This window comes from Coregonus lavaretus (genome assembly GCF_964263955.1).
Source record: "Coregonus lavaretus genome assembly, chromosome: 31".
Taxonomy (NCBI): domain Eukaryota; kingdom Metazoa; phylum Chordata; class Actinopteri; order Salmoniformes; family Salmonidae; genus Coregonus; species Coregonus lavaretus.
In genome coordinates, this window is record NC_140018.1 from 20599667 (window position 1) to 20612817 (window position 13151).

The following is a 13151-nucleotide window of genomic DNA, read 5'->3' on the forward strand; positions in this document are numbered from 1 at the left end:
GCGTTTGTAACCAAGTTGGAATTTAACACATACGACTGGGAAAAATCCACTTGACCGGCCCTCCAACTGGTCATTACTAGTGGGAAACTGGTCCATCATCCTGAGCTCCCACTTCTCCCACATGATGACCTCTAACGTCACCTACTAAGGAAATGACCTCTATAACAGCATTTTCAACAGTTAAATGCAAAACAAAACAATTCATGAAAAGCTATCTAGTAATATGGTTTTTTAACTATAATTTGTTTACAAGCATGATATATGTACTTTTAGTTTATGGTTTAAGCAGCTTGTTGGCTATTAGCCAATCACCGTTTCTAAACGAGTTTAAGGCACGTGAATGCATCCACTGGTAAATTCCCACCTCCCACTTAGTTATGAATGCATCATCAGCTGTGGTATATTGGCCACATACCGCACACCTTCGGGCCTTATTGCTTAAATAATATACTGTACATGCCTTAGACAAAAACATTACTATGCCTAATATATGAGTCAATGAACTCACAAATTCATGCAGATTATTTTTGTTAAACCAATCAATACTTGCATTGTGTAATGCTATTTGACCTTTACTTTGTCAGAAAATTGGGTATTGTTGTGACAAGAATGACCTGTTGTGCAAGAAACTAATAAAAACGAATAGATAAAGGGGGCGATTTATTTTGTCAAAGCCATAGAGACGGTCGGGTGACGTGTTATGAGTTGAACGTTATCCCCGACCAACCAATGGGCTGTGATAGCCTGCTGACACTTTCACTTTTGTTGGGATTTAATTTGTTTGTTGAAATACAAGAATTTAACCTTTGGATGGAAATTGGTGTCTCAATATCAGATAACTTGTTTGTTGAAATACAAGAATTTAACCTTTGGACAGAAACTGTTGGTGTTTCAATATCAGATACCCAGAGTATAGATATTCTACTCAAAGAAGCGGTGAGTGTGACTAACTGACAGTGAAGTTATCAGCTGTTAAGTCACGATAGGCCGTATCTCTGTGGTTTTACTAAAAAGAACAGAACAAGGAGTAAAGTTGCTATGAAACAGGGCTGATTAAGGACATCAATTTGAGGACATCTACCAGAGACAGAACTACGCCTGGCAATTCAGCGCCTAGGGGTTGGGACCAACCCGCGCGCCAACGAACAGGCGGCAAGTCTTAACCACGCCCAGCCTCTGCTCTGACAGGCCTGTTCAGAAACAGGAACTATCTCTGTCAAGGGTATTTAAGGAAGAACATGTGAGACAGCCGCCAGTTCTCTGATCTCCCTGCGTGGTGCATCAGTGAGCCCGTATACGAACCCTCATACTTATCATTTACACATTTGCATTTAATAAACTTAGCTTGATTTGCAATAACTACAATGATGTCTTTCATTCCAATACCAGATTTGAATTGACGCACTCTTACAATTGGTGACCCCGACTGTGATCTGGTAGCGGAACTTCGCTGGGATTTGTCCAGCCCATTGGACATCGCTGTCGTCGGACGGTGTGTTTCACAAAGAGACCGGTCTTCTATAAAAGGTTAGCAGATACCTATTGTTATACAACTGAAATCTGCATATTGGCATTATCCAAATTATTTTGTGAAACACCTGTTTGATGTAAGTGAATTCTATTTAATACATTAAAATTAACTAAATTTATTATACTAATTGACAAATGCAAATTGGTTGATAAATATGTGGGTTAAAGCCATGGCCTAATTATATATGGTTGTAGCCTGTATAATTAATGCTTTTTACCGTGTATGGTTGTAGCCAGCACGAGAGAAAAAAGGGTTGAAGCCCTGTAGTTTTTAGAAGTTACCGTGTGTGGTTGGAGCCAACACGAGAGAAATAACTGTTTATGTATGTGATTAAGTTTAACTCACAAGGGTTGGAGCCCTGTGGTTATATAGACGATCAAAATTAGTTTACATATGGTTGGAGCCTATATAAACTGAATTGGAAATTATATGTGGTTGTAGCCAGTATAATACGCTGTCTATTGGGACTACCCAATAAGCGTGCAAGATAATTAGGAATAATAACTGTGTTCATGTATTGTATGTGTTGAATGTTATTACTGTATAGAATTGTGATAAGTGACTAAAATTATGACAACAAGATAAAATTATCCTAGTAAATAGTAATATAAAAATTTACATATATCCTACAGACAAAACGAACGATTACATAGTCTAGTGGCGTGAATTTAATTACGCATAACAAACATTAATAAGAATGGCAGAAACAACATTGAAATTTTTAAAATCAACCTTAGAAGTTAATGGGGGAAAGGATGGTAAGGAGTGGAAAAGAAGAGGAGAATAATTGTACAAAAAATGGCTGACTGATGGTTCGATACATGCAAGGGACGGTATCCCTATGCAGGGGGAACCAAAAGCAATATTAGAAGCAATGAGAAGAACCACACGAAGAACAGAAGAGGACTGGAAAAGTGGAGGAGAATCCAGGAGTGGGAAGACCAAAGACGCAATGGAGAAAGCCCGAATAAAAGAGAGAATCGGACTGGCGATGCTTGAAAAACTGAAGAAAATGTCAGATGAAAGAGGCTGTTCACGACTATATCCCGCACTTCCCACGGCTCCACCACCTTATGAGATGCCCCTAAAAACAATGGCACCCGTGATCGATGTTGCTGGAAAAATCAGCTATCAACACCGAACAGATAAAGGAGAGAAAGGGGTGTGGGTGAATCGTAGAGATAGAAGGGAGGAAGTAAGTGCTCTATTGGAAGCAGTAGCTAATCTGAATAAAGGAGTGGCGGAATTGAGCCGACTGAAGGGAAGTGGGAGCGGAAGGTAAGAAGAAAGGTGAAGAAGAGAGAGAAAGTACCAATGAAGAGAGAAGAGAAGAAGAATGGGGAGGCTTGTCTACTATAAGCAGAGGAGACAGAGGAGAAGAGAACTGGAGAGAGCGAAAGTGTGGCTTTTGGAGCCAGAAAAGACTGGCAGTTGGCTGGGAACGCATGTGGGTATCTGACGAGAGAATGATCTAAACTTGCTCACCGAACGCAGACGTGCGTCATGGGTGAGAAAGTAGAGAATATTTACATTTGCATTTTTGGTAATTTGGCAGACGCTCTTGTCCAGAGCGATTTATGGGAGCAATTGGGGTTGAGTGCCTTGCTCGAGGGCACATCGGCAGATTTTTCGCCTGGTCGGCTCGGGGATTGTAACCGGCGACCTCTCGGTTGTTGGCGCGGCGCTATTGGTCACTAAACTGCCAGCCGCCCCATATGAGTTTAAGATTGTGGCGTTGTTGGATAATATGATGGCGGAATAAACTGACCATAAGTAATGTTGTTTTAGACGTAATGTATAATATAGTACAAAGCAAATAGATGGTTAAATTGAACTAATTATCATGGAAGAGCTAACGTAGTACAGTGAGGACAGGAACAATATAAGGGGAGACAGATTTTCCTAGGGGATTGAGTAAATAATTGATAATGGATCATTTGAGATGAGATCACATGTAGCAGAGTTATGGTAATCAATTAAATAATCATTGTATACTTGAGGAATTTTGAGTGGTTTAATGAATTAGATATGAGGAATTAGAATGATACAAACAATTATTGATGGGTTAAGACTGGGGATATCATGTTTTGTGTGTATCACCATCTCTAGATTATAACCAGGAGAAAGAGATTAGCTCATCTCAGTTAGGCAGTATTTAGGTCATAAAAATGAGCTATCAAATTGAGTGAGGCCTGGCTATTTGTGATTGTTGTTTTTTCAAATTGGGTTAAAATGGGTTCACAGAGCCAGAGGCTGTACAGAGAAAGGACGAGCCCCCATGTTGCCCTAGTGAAAGAACATTCAGAGGAATGGTTATCACTAGGTAAATGGATAAAACAGGGAAGAGAAAAAAACATTACTGACTGGCAGAATACACCAAATGGGGATCAGTATGGCCACTCCACTGGGAGATATAGAAGAAAGTTGAATTGGAGAGCAAAAACCCAGCCCAGAGTCCACCTGGAGATAAGTTTTAACGGATGACAGGAAGAGATTTTCTTAACTCAGGAACAGGAGGCTGAGTTAGCAGCAATTCCGTTCAAATTATGGTCACAAGGACAGCAGATGTAGGACTAATTAAGGGGGTAGCTCCAGTACAAGTGATTCCTCGATTCGATAATAGACCATACCAAAAGCAATATACTATGAAACCAGAAGCAATAAAAGGGATAATAATAATAATAATGGTATGCCATTTAGCAGACGCTTTTATCCAAGGCGACTTGCAGTCATGTGTGCATGCATTTTTGTGTATGGGTGGTCCCGGGGATCGAGCCCACTACCCTGGCGTTACAAGCGCCGTGCTCTACCAGCTGAGCTACAGAGGACCACCTGAGCTACAGGGATAACACCTACATTTGAGCATTTACTTAAGGGAGGGGTGATAATTCCTGTAGATAAGGTACAATGAAACTCTCCAGTATTTCCTGTTAGAAAGGAGGCACCTAGCGCCGACTGGAGGATGGACATGGACTTGCAGGGGGTTAATAGAAATATCATTCCCAGAGTTCCATGTGTACCAGATAACTCCTATTTTACAGTGATAGATTTAGCTAATGCTTTCTTTAGTATCCCAGTTCATCCGGATAGTCAGGGGTGGTTTGGCTTTACTTTTCAGGGAAGGAAATGGACTTAGGTTAGGATGCCTCAAGGCTACTCGGAAAGTCTTACAATCTTAGCCCAGGTTATAACTAGGAATTTGGGAAAGTTTGAACCTAGGGAAGGAAGCAAATGTTAGTTTATGTAGATTATATTCTATTGGCTAATCCCACTCAGGAGGGATGTAAGAAGGATACAATCCAATTGTTAACCTTCCTGGCAGAACAGGGACACAAAGTGAGCAAAAAGAAACTTCAACTTTGGCAGAGCGAGGTCATTTACCTAGGACACACTATAACACAGGAGGGGCGAATGTTAAACTCATCCAGGAAAACTGCTATATTTGAAGCGCCTAAACCGTTAAAACAAAAAACTAATGATGAGCTTTTTGGTAATGATAAACTCCTGTAAAAGCTTGGGTACTCCATTATGTACTGCATACGGGTAAATTAAGTGATCTTATCTATGGGAAGGCAATGGCAGCCCATGGTAAAGTAATTTGGAACTCTAAGGAAGCATACATACATCAGGGATGTTATCCAAATGGTAGAGAGTAACGAGGGATATGACATTGGTAGTGATTTACAGATGATGAGGTTTTTTGGTGGGCTATTAGATATAACTGGGTTAATCATGAACATAGAGGTTTTTATTCTTTGTTGCTAGACAGAAGACTTAGGTGAACTAGAAATAGACTTGTCATGTCCAACAATTAGTCTTCAGGTCAAGCCCGGGAGAGCCTGGGTAGAACAGAGTTTGAACTAAACATAAGTGTTTTTACAAGATAAGAGATTGATTGATTGGATTACTAATTGATTCTGAACTGGATGAAAGTTGAATTTAGCTGCCATAAAAGACAAAGGAAGTGGGAGGAGCAATAAAGAAGCAAAAGACAATCTCAAAAATGATAGGCATGGCAATTGGATGATAAATTACATAAGGATGGTTTAGAAAGGTGGTAATATTGACACATGGGCAAATCATGTGTCAAAAAGGGGGAGTGATAGGATTAAATAATAATGATAGGATTAAATAAATAAAAAAAAACAACAATAGAAATTGAGAGCTCAACATGTATGTGTGAAGATAGTTTATTAACCACACCCGTATGTCAGAGGTTTTGTGCCCCACAGGTGAACTAAAGGAGAAGGTGACCCACTCTATCTCACCAGGGGACTGGGTGTGGATCCAGTCCGGAAGCAGGCCTGTTGGGAAGGGCCCTATCAAGTCCTATTAGATCCACCTGGGTGCATGTCACACACTGCAAAAAGGTAAACCCAGTTACACCTGATGAACAAACACAGAGTTAGGAGAAAGAACCGATCACCACTAGGGCTTGGGGGTTGGCTCCTTAACGAAGATTCCCTTACCCTGTCTGATCATCCCTGTGTGAGTTCGGTAGAAGGTGAAGCAATGGGTTGGCGTCTGACATGTTCTCAGGGCGAGGGTGGGGATTCACAGGTCTCCTGACGGTAGGTAGCTGTCTGATTGTGGGGGCCATATTCCTAACACACACGGACCCTCCTGTTTCAGCCAGAAGTGGTAGTTAACCTAACACAAGTTTAAAAGGCATAGGAGACAGCTAGACGTAGGGAAAGGGGAAATACTAGGGACCTTAGGGAAGGACATCACCAATCTCCATACACAGTTTAGGGACAGGTGTAGTATTGCGAAAGTAGGGAATTATCAGAAATGGCAGTGCGACCCATATAAGGGTAGGTACTGTCTGAAAGTCTGAATTATGCTAAAACAGATTACAGACCTGACAAGTGAGATATCTTCTTCAACTGGGGCACCCTATAGAGTAAATCTCTCTGAGGGAGGTAGTGAGACAGTGCAAACTATAGACCTGAAGGAAGTAGTACAGATGGAGACGGAGTAAATATATTTTAACCTGTGGTTGGAATGAATTCAGTATACGGTCTAAAGAGGACTGTTATGCCTGTAGGACAGCCAAACCAAGGTTAACAACTACTCCGTTCCCCTTGACAGGCTTTAACTCTGTGTCAGGTTTATCCTCCATGCAAGCCACCTGGGAATGTGGTGGAAGAGTCTTATGGTAACTTGCACTATCTGTATCCCCCGATAACAAAGTCATCCCAACCTGGGTTGCCTCAGTTTGAAATCACAGGGGATTCTAATTGTTTTTCTAGGACTAGTAAGATAGGATACAGGGTAGGGCCTCTTAGCTCCTGCTCCCACACAGAGAATGTCACAACTAAAAGAGACCATGACTAATCTCTCCTCTTTGTTGCAGCCAGAGGATTTTAGGATCCAAAACCAGGCCCGTGCTGACATCTGATGGATGTGTGGTGATAACTGATTGTGAACTCACCTACATACGCAAACAATCAAACGTGTCAGAGACTGGTGAGTTGTCACGTAGAAAGTAGGACCTCCTCCCGGGATCCTTTGATGAAAGGATATATATTGATGGGATCCACAATCAGATCACAGCTGGGTTTGAATCAAGTATTTTCTGGTGGTCAACAATTAATAAAAACGTAGATTGGATAAATTATAAAGATTTATAAACCACACTCGTGATGCAATAAAGGGATTAGCTGAGCAGACAGCGGTAACTAGCTTAATGACATAGCAGAATAGAATAGCTTTAGATATGCTTTTGGCTGAGCGGGACGGGGTTTGTGTTCTGTTTGGATATATGTGCTGTACTTTCATCTCCAACAACATAGCACCGGACGGGCCCGTGACCAAAGCGCTTGAGTGACCATCACCACGCTGGCGAACGAACTGGTTGAGAACTCTGGTATTGATAACTCCATAAATGGGGGTATCAAGCCACTCACTGAGGGTAAACACAGACAAGAAAGACATGTGGTATCACAGGACACATTGTGCTAAAGATATAACTCCGGGGAGAACTCTAGATCAGGTACAACAAGACTTAGCAGCAGAAGGGGAGTGATGCTGGTACTGTGGTTAGTAGTGGGGTTGAGCCTAGGGGAAGCAGTGTTCACAGCCCCCACCCAGTACCATAACATAGTCATTACCTTACAGGAAGGGGAATCTCAAGTGGTGTCCCTGGAACCATGTAAAATTTGGTCATGGAGAAATAGGGCTAGTGGAACTGGGGACATAGGTTGCATTTACAATCAGAAGGATAACTGCAACAAACTATATCCATATGTATTGCAAAGGGACATTTATCTGTGTGAAGGGAAATGGTGTCCATACTGGGATTATGTGGTCACAAATGTTGGCACATTTTGGGAATGGAGAAGGGGTTATCCATATGCATTAAAAGACGCTTCTAAAGCGGGAAGGTTTTCAATAATAAAGGGTGTGCAGAGACCCAGAGGGGGTGCTTGTAAAGGTGATGAAATTCTGTTAACCATCCAAGACATTAAACTTACAGATGCAGGGGTGTACACCCTAGCAGCAGTGCGATCCGGACCAGACACCATGGGGGTGTTCACCCTTGCAGTTACACCTAAACCTGCGAGGAGGGACAAACAGACCCAGTTGAACGGCACCACCACTCCAGAACCGACTCAGACTCGGCCCACTAGGGAATCAGATCCTGTACAGGTAATTAATGTTGGGGATATAACGGACAGCGATCAGCTGGGAACAGAGACTGGCTATGGAGGGAATGATAATACCTGGTTGGCATACATGAGGTATACTGCTAGGACATTGGGAAGACAGGATTGTGTTGTTTGTGGTCATGCGAGACCTGGGTTGGCAACCCACCCATTCGCCTTAGGAGAAGGGGAAGGATGGCAGTGCATATTAGAAGAGTTCTATCACTCAGCGCCAAACACAACCCTTTGCAAGACCTTAAGTTTAATTTTCCCCGAGGTTCCCCCACAGAAAGCACCGGCAGGTGTTAAAGCTTATGGGGGTAATTACAGTTGTATCACGGGGACAGGTGCGGGAAATAATAATGGTAGGCTGCCACCTGGGGACTGTGTAGTAAACATAACTATGAACAGCACGTGGCCTGTAGAAGGCAAGAACCAGACAAAGGGAGTAGCTGATGTCTGGTGGATCTGTGGCCCTAATAGAAGGCTGACTCCAATCCTAGAAGGGGATTGGAAGGGCACATGTGCACTGGCAAGTTTAATTGTACCTCTGACCATTATTGATGTTTCCTCAGACCAGCTTTTGGGTATTTCTCAAAAAACTCCCGACAGGGAGTCGAGAAGATTAAGGCGTAGTGCTCCATGGTCAGCAGGAGAGGATATTGGCACCAATATACTGGGTGTGCCCGTGGGAGTGCCATTACAATTCCAGGCACTTAACAGGAATGATGGCTTATGGCACTTATTGCCTATTATAGGTCCTGCTATTGATGCTGCCAAACAACGGTCTTGAATAAATTACATTTACTATAATCAACAGCGTTTTGTTAACTACACCCGCATCACCCTGACTGGAATGTCAGAACAACTAGAAGCCACTTCCAGGGTTGCCAGACAGAACAGGTTAGCGCTTGATATGATGCTTGCCAACCAGGGAGGAGTATGTATAATGTTTGGGGAACAATGCTGTACGTTTATTCCTAACAATACTAGTCCTGATGGAAGCATCACGAAGGCCCTGGTTGGCCTGGACAAACTGTCAGCTGAAATGACAGGTATGGCTGGTGTAGGGAGTGGTGGGCTGTTCTCCTGGATGGGTGGCTGGTTCGGTGAGTATACATCTATGGTGGTTACTGGATTCCTGACTCTAATACTTGTGTTTTTACGGTTAATGTGCTGTTCTGCTTGTATCGTCCCTTGCCTCAGGAAGTCAGTAGTAGACGTCGTGCAGGCTTCGGGCATGATGCCATTGCTACAGGCCCACGAAGAAGAGTCTGCTGCTGACCCTGAGACCAAGCTGAACGATCCATGGTTTGCCTAAAAATATATATCACTGTTTGGCTGATACAATGTAAACATTTTTATATTTATTCCACTGTAATTGTTGTTCCTCCTGATGTGAAGGTAAAGGATTCCTGGGTGGCTGGTAGCCAACTCAGTACATGTTAGGTGTAGGGGAGGACTTGATGGTTTTCTACTACTTACAGATTTTTAATTGAATTGGTGTGTTATATTTTTTCCTCATTTTTGTGATGATTTTTGGTATGTGACACCTTTGGGGGTGTCAAAAGGGGGACTCTAAAAGTTCCCACTTTTTTAAAGCTTGCTAATCACACCTAGCAGGTGTGATAAGGGGGATTGTTGGGATTTAATTTGTTTGTTGAAATACAAGAATTTAACCTTTGGATGGAAATTGGTGTCTCAATATCAGATAACTTGTTTGTTGAAATACAAGAATTTAACCTTTGGACAGAAACTGTTGGTGTTTCAATATCAGATACCCAGAGTATAGATATTCTACTCAAAGAAGCGGTGAGTGTGACTAACTGACAGTGGAGTTATCAGCTGTTAAGTCACGATAGGCCGTATCTCTGTGGTTTTACTAAAAAGAACAGAACAAGGAGTAAAGTTGCTATGAAACAGGGCTGATTAAGAACATCAATTTGAGGACATCTACCAGAGACAGAACTACGCCTGGCAATTCAGCGCCTAGGGGTTGGGACCAACCCGCACGCCAACGAACAGGCGGCAAGTCTAAACCACGCCCAGCCTCTGCTCTGACAGGCCTGTTCAGAAACAGGAACTATCTCTGTCAAGGGTATTTAAGGAAGAACATGTGAGACAGCCGCCAGTTCTCTGATCTCCCTGCGTGGTGCATCAGTGAGCCCGTATACGAACCCTCATACTTATCATTTATACATTTGCATTTAATAAACTTAGCTTGATTTGCAATAACTACAATGATGTCTTTCATTCCAATACCAGATTTGAATTGACGCACTCTTACACTTTCTGATTACTAGAAATCAGGAGGACGTTTCTGAAAGTACAGACACAGACGACCTTCTCGTCAAACCTGATTGTGACTAGTTATTATCTGTGTTGGTTGACGTCGTGACAGTATTATGCGGTAAGTAGACTACGAACGCGTAATCTTAATTTGTGTATATTTTTCTAGCATGGGCAGCCGATAGTGCATGGGCGCTAGATCTGCACTATCATCTGTCTAGGCTTGGTATGCATTGAGCCAAGGTGTATCAGGCAGGGGAACGATCACGCTGAGTAAAGAAAGTGCATGTTGTGGAGGATACTATATAGAGAGAGGGAGGCTCTGACAGTGAGGAACTGGTCTGCATCAGTACAGGTCACTCTCAGGGCCAGAAATGGTTTGTGCAGCTAAAACAGAATAATAAAAGACAATAATGCCCGTTTGACACAGGGGCAACATGTTAAGAGTAGGAGAATGAAAGAGAGAATATCACCAAATACCCCACTACAGGCAAGCAACACACCGCTGAAACTGTACTCAGGAGAGTTAATTTTGTCAATGGGGCGATATCACACAGACTGTGTCATTAAGGGGGTGAAGGACAAGCTACTCTTTGAAGTTGTGGAGTCAGACCAAAACCCACTACTCTCTGGTTCTACTTGTGAGCGCTTAGGAGTCATGACTGTCACAATTCCAGGGGAGCTAAACAAAGTGGAGCAGTGCCCCAAAGAGGCATTGAGCGCATATTCTGACGTTTTCAATGATGCAGTGGAGTCTGTGCCAGATGTCCACTTACAGTCTGGTCTCATAGACTAGACGTAACATAGTAAATGTATATCCGAGACACTCAAATTAGTAACATCAACACTGGAGTTGACAAACGCCCTCCAGGTCCCAAGAACTCTGCAATTGCAAGCCAACCTAAACAGGTTGGCATAAAGGCTCCATCTATGACTGTTTTCTTCTAGGCATTATGTTGATGTTTAATAACTAATAGAGTTACCTCATAACTCATAGACATTATGATGAATGAAACATAACAGTCTGCTTATCGCAATTATGTTGGACTTTTGAAATGAATATTTTCCCCCCAACAATTAACACAGTATTTTCTATTATCTTTTAAAAGGGAACTAAACTTTCCTTTCTGTTGCAGCAGGACTATCCAAAAAGTAAGTTCTGATATAAATGTAACATTAATATAATATGTTGCACAATAAATAGGTGTCCTAGGGCCTTTTGAAACGGTTATCTACTGTCAAGCAGGGTGTTTTTTACATTTAAATTTTTAGTCATTTAGCAGACGGTCTTATCCAGAGCGACTTACAGTTAGTGAATACATATTTTTTTTTATACTGGCCCCCCGTGGGAATCGAACCCACAACCCTGGCGTTGCAAACGCCATGCTCTATCAACTGAGCTACATCCCTGCCGGCCATTCCCTCCCCTACCCTGGACCAATTGTGCGCCGCCCATGAGTCTCCCGGTCGCGGCCAGCTGCGACAGAGCCTGGATTTGAACCAGGATCTCTAGTGGCACAGTTAGCACTGCGATGCAGTGCCTTAGACCACTGCGCCACTCAGGAGACTTCAAGGTTCCCTTCAAGGTAATCAATATCCATGAAACCATGTTAAAAGTGGTTATCATGGAGTAGACTGAGGGTTCATCCACTGAAGTGAATACTTGTGGGTTGATCAGAGTGATCGGGGCTTAAAGATCTGACAAACCTTTCTAGTTTACCTCAGACATTTCCTGTATCTCTATAGGGTCGAGGATGGACAAATTCTTCACTGTTGTGACTGGGAATACTCTGGGGTCTCATGAGGAATTAATTAATCGTCTCACTGCCAAAATGAACTTAACTAAAGTGACATCACTAGAGGAGAGTGATGTCATCTTGGCTTTCTGTTCCATTGTCTCTTGGTCTGGGACTGATATTGAAGCAGCACTGAAGCAGATTCCAGGTAATCATTATCCATGAAGAACTTTTTCAAAACATTAATGTATGTTTTACGTGATTATTGTTATTTTTATCCCCTCTCTCGACAGCTGGTAAACCTGTCATTCTGGTAGTGCTGCATCACACCTTCAACTCAGACTACACTGTACCTGACAGTAGCAGACTAGTGACCAGAGGTGATGTAATACTCACAGTGGACTGTCTGTTCCATGAGAGCAAAGGACTACTGGAGTGTCCACGCAATGAAGCAGCAGTCAAAGACATTTTGAAGAAGCTTGACATACATCCTGAGGTATTGTATCATTTAATCATCATTTTAAATGTTTTAATTCAGTACTGTATCACCCTGTAGATTTTTCTCAGACTAAAAATGAAGCACGAGTCAATAGGGCTCATGAGAGGCAAACTGTACAGCCAATGGTAGTTTGCTTTACCTTTGTTATATTCTACATTCACTCTACACTTGTATGTTTATTAGTAATATGAACATGATATTTTTTTATGTTATAAACTAGAAATCAAATATTTTGGTTGCTCTAAAATGATATCTAATTCTTTCCAAATGAAGTTGACATGCAGTATATTAATCTCTTCTCAGGAGACAAGCTGTTGTTACAATTTCCTCAACATCTGCTGCTGCTGTTTTCTACCCTCCAGCGTATGTATAATTAGAAGTCATATTTTTCATGTTATGAACTAGAAATCAAATATTTTGGTTGCTCTACAACATCAAACATAAACCAA